General features: G+C 47.5%; 1 pseudogene; it reads right to left on the bottom strand.

The window, feature by feature from the left end:
- On the bottom strand, positions 5417–7419 carry RPP14-PS (ribonuclease P/MRP subunit p14 pseudogene; annotated as a pseudogene).

Below are 11183 nucleotides of genomic sequence, written 5' to 3'. Positions count from 1 at the left end.
CTCAGGTGCCTCAGTGGTAGAGAATCCACCTGCAATGCAGGAGACACTAGTTCAATCCCTGGGTTGGGATAAACAGGAGAGGGTGAGATGTATGGAAAGAGTACCATGGAAGCTTACCTTACCATATGTAAAATAGATAGCAACAGGAATTTGCTGTATGGCTCAGGAAACTCAAACAGGGGCTCTGTGTCAACCTTAGAGGGGTGGGATGGGGCGGGAGATGGAGGGAGTTTCAAACGAGGGGGGATATATGTATACCCATGGCTGATTCATGTTGAGGTTTGACAGAAAAATAACAAAATTTAAAAATTTTAAAAATTTCGCCCCTCTGAAATATAGCTGGTCTGCAGTACCTCCAGATTGCCAGCAGGTGGCACTGACTAACTGCGACACTTCTCTCCACATTAAGAAGCCTTTCCATTTATAAATCTTCTCTAAAGAATCCTGTTCATCAAACATACATCAAAGGGAAATGAAAACCATCTGGATGCACCCCAGGTCTGTAACAAGATCCACATGTAAATTAAAAGCTTAAAATATTCTTAGTTTACTATTCCTTTTCTCTCTTAAGTTATAAGCACACTTGCCACACACGACAATGTCTATTAGCTTATGTCCATAGAAGCTAGTACTTTAGTATTGCTACCAAGGAAATTCAGAGGAAGGTAAGTGTGTGTGATTCACTTAAAGATATACATTAATTAGGGTTATGGTTCAGAAGACATTTGCTAAAATGACCATATTGTAAATTATATATTACATTAATGTCACTTACTACATTTCACAAGTTATTTTCTGTCTTCCACTATGCTGCTGGATGTTGGAAGTCACTATACCCAGTTGTTGCTTCTTTTTATGCAACTCCCTTTAAATTCTAGACTTGCCCCTTAAAAGACAGAGACTAGGACTTCCCTGGTGGTCCAGTGGTTAAGAATTTTTTCTGCCAATGTGGGGAACATGGGTTTGATCCCTGGTCTGGGAAGATCCTGCATGCCATGGGGCAGCTAAGCCTATACACCACAACTACTGAGCCCACGCGCCTAGAACCTGTGCTCTGCAACAAGAGAAGCCACCACAATTAAAAACTCATGCACCACAACTGCTTGCCCTAACTAGAGAAAGCCCACATGCAGCAATGAAGACCCTGCGCAGCCCAAAATACTACCTGATGCAAAGAGCCGACTCATTGGAAAAGACCCTGATGCTGGGAAAGACTGAGGGCAGGAGGAGAGGGGGGTGACAAAGGATGAGATGGTTGGATGGTATGACCGACTCAATGGACATGAATTTGAGCAAAATCTGGGAGATAGTGAAGGATGGGGAAGCCTGGCATGCTGCAGTCCATGGGATTCGAAAGTAGACACAACTGAGCAACTGAACAACAATAAAAGCACCCCCAAAAAGAGAGAGAGCCTGAAGCTGACTCTGAGTTTCATCGGATGCCCCTTTCCCCTTCCTGTTTCCCTCTTTGCACAGTGACCTGGTTTGAGGGTCCTTGGATGTCCCTCCGTCCCTGATAGAAATCCCAGCCCGAGGCCCCAGAAAGCCCTGAGGCAGGAGATGAAGTCACCAAGGTACTAGATGAGACACGGTGGGGATCTTCCAGCTGGGGGTCTGTGGATAATGGGCCCTTGGTTTCTAGCTTCTAGGATCCTTGTGGCAGAGAGGGAGCAGGGCTTGATGTTCTGAGAAGAGAGGGCTTGACCTCTGCTTAGTGGAGGTGGGGACGGGGTGCGGAATCACGAAGCCTGCTGTCAGACTCTGCATGCCACTTGACTGTCTTCTGCCAGAAACCTATGATTGGATACCGTCTCTGATGACCATGATGTGAAATGACACCAGAGTTGTGCAGTGTGCAGCCTGGGCAACTGTTACCAGGAACCCTGGACCAACCACAATTCTCTAATCCCTGGGCCAATTATTTTGTGTGATCCCATCAGTTCCCCACAGTTACCCTCAGGGCAGTGGTTATTTCCTCCACAGCATAAAAGCTGCTGGGAGTGGTGGGGGGAGCTTTCACTTGAGAAGTGCCTCGAGGGAAGAAGACCCCGCCCCAGTTCCTTGTGGCCCACAGAGGCTATAGGAGACCCGGGTTGCGGCCCTACCCTGTGAAGTAGCAGGGAATAGGGGAGTGGTGGGAGCCAAGAAGCCCTCCAAAAGGATGCAGAGAGCGAGAGCGCGCCACCAAGTGGTGGAGGTGGGGATGACAGTCACTCAGCTCAGGACTCCCCAGCCTCCTGGCATCGTCTCTCCTGGGGTTACACGGTCACGGAGTCACAGTGACAGGGTTAGAAGAAAGTGGTCAACACGTAACAGAGCCTTTGGTCGCCCTGAGGGGGCTGGAGACTCGGACTGCTGGCAGGGGCCTATGGAGGACACAGGTGCCAAGTTTAAGGCCTACCCCAGGGACACTGTTCACTTGTCTGTGATGAGAAGAGACCAACAGTAGCAGCCCAGGTCAACAGACCAAGCAAGACCCCACCCTGCCTCAGAGGAGCTTGACCAGGAGCGAGGAGGACGAGGGAGGGGTGTCCAGCGTGGGACACGCCCCCCTCCCTTCTCTGCTCCGGGTTCTCAGAACGTGAGGAGGGCAGCCTGGTGCCCCCACCTCCTGCACCCCTCCTCCTCTGATGGGGGAGAGAAAGAGCCTGGCTTTGCACGGGAGAGTGACGTTCCAAAGTAAATGGATCCTTTTATTACCTGTGAGATGTTCAGGAAGTAAAACAATCTGCTCTAGCTGTTATCAAGTGACGAGAACAGTGGTCAGAATGAATAAAATTGCTTCTTGTGTGTGCCTCTGAAGGAATGGAAACTCCACAATAAACAGATTCCCAGAGTCGCAACCACAGTTGAGCAAGAGCTTCAGAAAGGAAGTGGACCGAGGAGAGGTAATTGCAAGTGTGGGTGTAAACATAATGTGTGTGCTCAGTTGCTCGGTCATGTCCTACCCTTTGTAGCCCCATGGACTGTAGCCTGCCAGGCTCCCGTTCATGGGATTCTTCAGGCAAGAATACTGGAGGGGGTTGCTGTGCCCTCCTTCTCCAGGGGATCTTCCCAACTCAGGGACTAAACGTGTGTCTCTTATGTCTCCTGCGTTGGCAGGTGAGTTCTTTACCACTATTGCCACCCGGGAAGCATAGAGATAATAAGAACCATTTATTTTCAGAAATGCAGAGTTGGGATCAAACCCAAGTCTGACTCTGGGGTCCAAGGCCCCTGCCCCAGGGTCCTCTCACAACCGAGCATTTGCCTGGTGTTCTCTCACTGTGACAGAATGGCTTGGCAAACCCAGGAAGTATCAGTATTGAATAGATCTAAAGACAATTCGAGGACTCAGCTCTGCAGAATTTATTCATAGAACTGACAACTGCCGAATCAGTCAATAAGAAAGCAAGGAAATGCTGGGCAACAGGGAACAAATTTACCAGGTTAATAATGGACTCTGTTTGCCTCTGAGATATCTCAGCCCCTCGGGCACAATCCTCCCAGATGGTGACATTGATCTCCGTGAGGTGGGGGTGGGCAATAACAGTGACTCCTGCCCCACCCCCACCACTCTTACACACTAATGGTCAACACTTGCCTTCAGCCAGGTCAAGTCCGCTGCAAGGTTGGGGAGGGGGAGTCAGGCTACATATAGGAGAGGGAGACAAGTCAGCACATTTCTTGCCCTCACTTCTTGCCTCGGGGCTTCCCAGGTGGCACGAGTGGTAAAGAACCCATCTGCCAAGGCAGGAGGCTTAAAAGATGAGGTTCGGTCCCTGAGTCAGGAAGATCTCCTGGAGGAGGGCACAGCAACCCACTCCAGTATTCTTGCCTGGAGACTCCCATGGACAGAGGAGCCTGGCGGGCTAGGTCCATGGAGTCGCAAAGAGTCAAACATGACTGAAGTGACTTAGCATGCACGTTGCCTCCAATATCAAAGGAATAAAGACAGTGATCTTCAACTGGTACCAGATGTTCTACAATCTCCTCTTGATCTCCAGACACTTTGGTGCCCAATTCAATAAAAAAGAGCACTTGACCTGGGTTGACTGCCAAGCAGGCCTGTCACTCAGCAGTGGAGGTGACAGGTGAACCACATACTCCAGCCTCATGTCCATGAAGAGACTTTTGCCTTCTTTGTGAAGGACTTTGTGTACGTGGACAACATCACAGAGATGCCCTGACAGCATTAAAGGAAGATATTCGTCCTCCAAATTCAAGCCTGCACCCCTACTACCAGCCTGGAATGAACAAGCCGTCATTCTTTAAAACAATGTCCTGCGATTATCCAGAGCCCAGCAAAACATTCTCTTACTCTGTGTACGTAAAAGTATCCATTTGTGTGTGTCAAAAATTAAAACTAACCAAAAGTTTGATAATTTTCTTTGGGAACTTTCTGGAAATGCCTGGGTCTCTCTTGACCCTGTCACATGGAGAAGAAACCAGGGTAGAGATGAAGATAAATCAAGCTTGGGTATTTCGTGCAGCTTTACTCAGCCACTGCCTTGTATTCATCCCCTTTAGTTCATGGGTTCCTCAAGGAACTATTTTCATAGCTATTTATCCACTTTCCACTGCCCCATTCTTGTAGCTCCTGCTTTTGGCCTCATTTTTGTGTGTGGCGCTAGTGGTAAAGAACCTGCCTGCCAATGCAGAAGATATAAGAGACACAGGTTCAATCCCTGGGTCAGAAAGATCCCCTGAAGTAGGAAATGGCAATCCACTCCAGTATTCTTGCTTGGAGAACCCCATGAACAGAGGACCCTGGCGGGCTACAGTCCATGCGGTCGCAAAGAGTCAGACATGACTGAACACACATAGAGATCTATGGGTAAGATCTTCCTGGTAGGGGACCCAGCGCCACCCCTTCTAAATTTGTTTCCTTTTTTTTTTGTTTTAAAGACTCATCTGTTCTTTAATTTTTGGCCAGTTCAGTTCAGTCGCTCAGTCGTGTCCGACTCTTTGTGATCCCATGAACCGAAGCACACCAGGCCTCTCTGTCCATCACCAACTCCTGGAGTTCACCCAAACCCATGTCCATTGAGTTGGTGATGCCATCCAACCATCTCATTCTCTGGCGTCCCTTTCTCCTCCTGCCCTCAATCTCCAAATGCCCAAAGCTCCCAAATCAGGAAACCTGTAACCTTGCTCACAGATGAGAATGGACAACAGCAGAAGCTACTGTGTAGAGGCTGGGCTTTGTGCTTACCTGTTTGTATCTGTCATCTCCAACACTCCTGTGTGGTGTCATTATCCCTGCTTTGTAGTGAAACCAAGAGAGCTTATAGAACTGAGTCCAAAGATGTATATAAGCCCTCCCCCAGTGACAGGAAAACCATCTGAAGGGACAGTGACACTGAAGGGTCAAAAAATCACCGTCTTGCTATAAACAGTAATGAATTATAATAAATTCTGACTCAGAAATTGCTGGAGAACAGGATCTAAGAATATTTACTGGTAAAAGATAGGTGTTTAAAGAGGACCTATCTTCCATCATTGCCTTTAATAATTAAATGCTTGCTACTTATAAATTCAGTGACTTTAACAAATTCTTATTCTACACAGATATAGACAGGTTTGTGTTATCTAACTGCAAATCTAATTAGGTTTGAAATCCTAAAAGTAGAACATTTAAGCTAAATGATAACTTTCCTAACACTTTTCAGAGTTTTTTTTTTTTTTTTTCCCTTCTACAATGGCACCTCGTGGGAGACTGGTTAACAATGTGCAACCTTAGAATCACCACTGATTTCCTCTGTGTGTGTGTGTGTGTGTGTGTGTGTGTATGTGTGCACACGTGTGTGCTGTGCCACATGGCTTGTGGGTCTCAGCTTGTGGGATCGTAGTTCCCTGACTAGGGATTGGATCCATTGGGTTGGCCCTGGCAGTGAAAGCCTGGAGTCCTAACCACTGCACCGCCAGGGAATTGCCTGTTTTTTTCAGTTTTGAAAACCTAGATAGGTGATGAATATACTTAATCCTGAGTGAAGCATAAGTGGACACTGGAACAACTCTTCACCTGCTCCCCTCCCCCAGTATAGGTCTGTGAGCCCATCCTTGGGAAGAACAGCAGTCCCTGTTTTCCCCAGAGACTTTCAATACTAAAAACACTGATGGCTGAACTTGCATCTTTAAAGACATAGTTCAGGATTTGGGCGTTTCTGGAACCATAACTTTAACCCAGCCTTCCATAACAGTCTTTTTACTTTCTAGTACAGAACATGACACTGCAACAATGGCAATGAACCGCTTCAGCTTTTTCACTTCTGCAGAAGCTAAAACAACTTCCCCAACATACAAAGGGGCTGGAAAGTTAATTTTCTGGGAAAGAAATACACAGCCTGGCCCCGGCATTTTAGTACCGAGGAAAGCTGAAGTAAGTCCATTGATCAAAACTTCATGGACAATTGTCTTCCTAAATCTAGTGTGTTTTGCAAATCTTCGTCTAAGTGCAAAGGGTTGACATCCCCTGTTAATTCTGAGAAGGTGGCTACGTCCCTGTGTGTGAAGGCCCTATTGAGTTCAGCCCAGTCTCCGACTCTGAGGTGTGTGTGCTCTAAGGGCTGCCTGTTCGGTACTGATTGGCTCAGGCAGATTCTCCTGTGAAGCCAACCCCACCAAAGGCGATGGCTGGACATTACTGGGAGCATCTTCAGCACTCTTAAATTCCATCGACAGGAGATTTTGGGCTGCTTCAGTCTCCAAACGTTATGCTGGCACCAAAAAGTACTTTTGAGAGTGAGAAATATTTTCTCAAATTGAAGACTACTCAATTCTAGTTCCCTACTATTGCCAGATAATGCAAGGAGAAGTGGAGAAACCTGAATCACTCTGAAAGCACAGTTCTTGCCTTTATAGGATCCTAACAGGGTCAGAGAGCTCCACAATTTGACGAGACCACTGCTGCATATCCTTAGGATGGCTGACAGGGTCTTCTCTTCATAGGTCAGAACGTCCAAGGGTAACGCAGCATCAACCTCACCAAACAGGTCCTTCAGGGCTGAAATAAGCAGCTGTTTGAATTGTGCAGCATTCAGTCCAATCCCACAGTCTTGAAATTCTAGGCGGACTTTCATGTAGTGGTACTCAGAGGGATGTTTGTAAACTGTTCTTTTCTATGTGGCAGCTGAAGCTGGCATCTTTTTCCAGTGCTGATCACATCTATATTGAGTCAAGAGGGTTTTGGGCACTTGAAGTCATTTTCAACTTTTTTTTGACTAACTTCTGCCACTGATTTCTCCCCTACCTGGGGCCAGGCGCATGCGCTCTGCATACGTGGTCTCAGTCCTCTTGGCCGCCCTGTGTGACTGAGACCGTGTTGTAGAGAGAGGCCTGGGATGGTTCATGGCCCAGCCTCACCTTAGTCAGTGGCATCCGAGGCCAGAGCGGGAGGTACCCAAGGCCGCTCCTTGCTGCCCGCCACCCTTCTGCCTTCTGTTTTCATTTTTTACTTTTTTATTATTTTATTTATTTGACTGGACCAGATTTCACTGTGGCAGGCAGGATCTATTTCCTTGATCAGGGATAGAACCCAGGGCCTCTGCTTTAGGAGCAGGGAGTCTTAACCACTGGACCACCAGGGATGTCCTCCACCCCTTCTCAATTTGAAACCTACTTTTGCAGGGAGGAATCTGTTCCCTCTTGCCCACCCCCATCCTCCAGGGTTTTCTCCCTTTTCTGAGGCCCTTCTGGTGGCTTCAGAGTTTGAGACTAGCCAGCTTCACGCCTTTAGGGTCAGCCTTGCTTGCCTTCTTGTGTGCTCAGCTGTGTCCGACTCTTTACGACCCCATGGATTGTAGCCCACCAGGCTTCTCTGTCCTTGGGATTCTCCAGGCAAGAATACTGGGATGTGTTGTCATTTCCTTCACCAGGGCATCTCCCCAACCCAGGGGTCGAACCTGAGTCTCCTGCATTGGCAGGCAGATTCTTTACCACTGAGCCACTTGGAAAGCCTTTTAGGTTCAGAGAGGGAGGCTTTGTTCCTCTTGAGCCTGCACCTCGCAGGATCCCGACAGCTGCCATCAGGGGGCGCCATGAGCCCCTGTTCCAGGGCTGACGGTGGATGCTGACCTTGAGAAGGACCAGAGCTGTGCTGTGGCTCCGCAGACGCTGGGCTTTGCTGCACTGCCGGCTCCCGTCACCTGACCCACACATTCCCTTGTCTATCTTCCAGTCTGAGCCCCTGCAGGTGGCCAGGTTGACTTGGCCGGTTTGGGGTTATCCGCATGCAGAGACACCTGCAAGTGAAGTGAGGGGGCATCCGTCCTGGTTTTTAAATGTCCCACATCTTTGCATTTGGGGAGGCTTTCTGATCAGTGGTGCATCCTTCTGGGACCCTCAGAGGTCACCTGGAACCCTCCTTTTCTCTGCTATGCACCTCTAGGGTGCGGGGGCCAGGCGGCCACTCGAGGGGAGAAGCTGCCCACAGTCCACTCACTCCACTTGGTGAAATTTGCATGTTACTTTTCGGCTGGTGACTGCTCACCCCAAATTCAACTTTGAGAGCCGCCCACAACCCAACAGCTCTGATGCTGTACTATGACTGAGCTTCACACTGGCCCAGGAGGAATTTTCCTCATCCTTCCAGCCTACTTCAAAGATGCTGCCGACGATCACTGTTTACTGTTAGAAGCACAGGTTCTGACTCTCAGCACCCACGATTTTCCAAGTCCCCCGAGGTGAGGACAGTGTTTGCCACTGGGGCACAATATGACCCGAGGCTTGGGCCTGAGGACAGCACTGGGAGAGAGGGGAAGCCAGCCAGTGGGAATCTGGACCAGCAATGGCCAGCAGGAGGTGAAGGAGGAGAGAAAAAGTGGATCTGCAGCAGTGGTGGCTCAGGAGCACAATTTATGGCCTCAGTATACACTCAATCTCAAAAGGACTCTGCAATGAAAATTTGGGGGGCAGGGAATGACCTTCAGGCTTTAAAAGGTCTCAAATCAAAGGAAGACTAAATTATAATTCATCTAAAGCCTGATCTAGGAAGGGGCCTTGGGTTCTCTGGTAGTTAGAAAGTCTGTTTCCAAAATATTCTTTGACCTCAGCATTCCAGGAGTTGAAGTTTAACTGAATCTCAAGGTTTTGGACTTAAGCCATTGCAGTGGGTATTCCTTAAAGCCTGCACTTGTCCCCTTGGGGTTCATGAAAGGGGCCATAAAACACACAGCAAACGTGGCACTCCTGCCTAGGATGGAAATGCCATCTAAAAATTTGGGAAATAAAACACTGCTCAAAAGTTTAAAACACAATTACATAATGGAATAGAAGACAAAATTCACAGATTTTAAACATTTAATTCGAGCTATTGAAAATATGGGTTTTGAGATGTACCCTTGATTGAAATATTTAGGGGCACTGTATTTCCTAAATTGCTCTGTGACATTGAACAAGTTTCCTCAACTCTCTGAGACTTGGTTTTCTCATCTGTACAACAGGGAGTGACTTGGACTCCACCTTTTCCCGAGCCTCAGAGTTTAGTCCACCACGCTTTTCTTTGTATTAACGTCACCAGTCTATCTCTTTCCTTATATATCAGACAGCTCCTCCAGAGAAATAGAACCAGTGTACATGTTTATGTTAGACTGATGTCAAGGAGCTGGCTCAAGTCTGACAGTTGTAGGGCAGCCCCACGGGCTGGAAACTCAGCCAGCAGCTCTTGAAATAGAATTTATTCTTCTCTTAGAGATGTCAACTTGTGTTTTGAAGCCCTTTCTAATGTTGCATGAAGCCCATGTGCATTGTTATTGTTTGGTTGCTAAGTCGTGTCTGACTCTTTGCGACCCCATGGACTGCAGCACGCCAGGCTCCCCTGTCCCCCACTATCTCACTGGAGCTCGCTCAGATTCATGTCCATTGAGTTGGTGATGCTATCTAACCATCTCATCCTCTGCCACCCCCTTCTCCTTTTGCCTTCAATCTTTAGCATCTGGGTCTTTTCCAATGAGTCGGCTCTTTGCATCAGGTAGACAAGTATTGGAGCTTCAGCATCAGTACATTATTGAGGGTAATTCCTTTAAATTAACTCACTGTAGATGCTCAGTGCTTCCACAAAATACCTTCAGAACAACCCCTAGGTTAGTGTTTGATGAAATGATTCAGACTGTTGTCCAGTAAGGTGACATGTGCCTACCAGCTATGCCTGGTGGTGGGGAGCAGGGCTGGTTTCATGGGTTAGCTCAGCCAGTGCTGTGCTTAGAAGGTCCCTGCACTTTTTAATTGTATATTTTAGTTTTGGGTTGTGCCGTGCAGCATGTGGGATCTTAGTTCCTTACCCAGGGATCCAACCCATGGCGCCTGCACTGGAGTATGGAGCCTTAACCACTGGACCAGCAGGAATGTCCCAGAAGGCCCTTGTGCTTGGTTGAGTGCTCTGTTGTCACCCTCTTGAAATTTGTGTTTTAATTGAAGTATAATTGTCTTCTTGAAATTCTTTATCGTCTTGCGCTGGGCCCTGTGATTCACATAGCCTGTCCTACTGAAGGTGTAGTTTTTGCCCTTGAAACCATGGCCTCGGATCTTGAACCAGTCTCTCTGGGGAAGCTGAGTCCATGGGGACTGACCAGGTCTCCATGGCTGTGCCATTTCCCTGACACTTCATCACACACTTCCTGGCTTGGCTATTTAATGTCCTATGAATGTTAGTCTTGCTTCCCTGAATTAGAATATACATTGCTTTACTTTTATTGGTGTAGAAATATATATAATATAGAATGTACCGTGTTAACCATTTTTCAGTGTGCAGTTCAATGGCATTAAGTGCATTCACTGTATTTTATTTTTTCATATTTATTTATTTATATGGCTGTACCGGGTCTTCATTGCAGCATGTGGTATGGATTGAACCTGGGCACCCTGCGCTGAGACTGGACACCAGGGACGTCCCAAGGACATTCACTTTATTGTGAAGCCATCACCAGTCTCCAGAATTCTTCATCTTCCCCAACTGGAAACTGTACCAGTTAAACACTGTCTCCTAGCCTCCCTTTCTCCCAGCCCCCAGCACCCACTATTCTATTTTCTGTTTCTGAGTCTGAATTCTAGGTACCTCATATAAGTGGAATCGTGCAGGATTTGTCTCTTTGTGATTGGCTTATTTCAGTTAGCAGAAAGCTTTCAAGGCTCATTAATTGTAGGATATATCAAAATTTCCTTCCTTTTTAAGTCTGAGTATATTCTACTGTATGTGGAATATGAGT

The sequence above is a fragment of the Bos taurus genome, chromosome 8 (assembly GCF_002263795.3).
Source record: "Bos taurus isolate L1 Dominette 01449 registration number 42190680 breed Hereford chromosome 8, ARS-UCD2.0, whole genome shotgun sequence".
NCBI classification, from domain to species: Eukaryota; Metazoa; Chordata; class Mammalia; order Artiodactyla; family Bovidae; genus Bos; species Bos taurus.
This window is presented reverse-complemented; position numbering and strand designations above follow the sequence as displayed.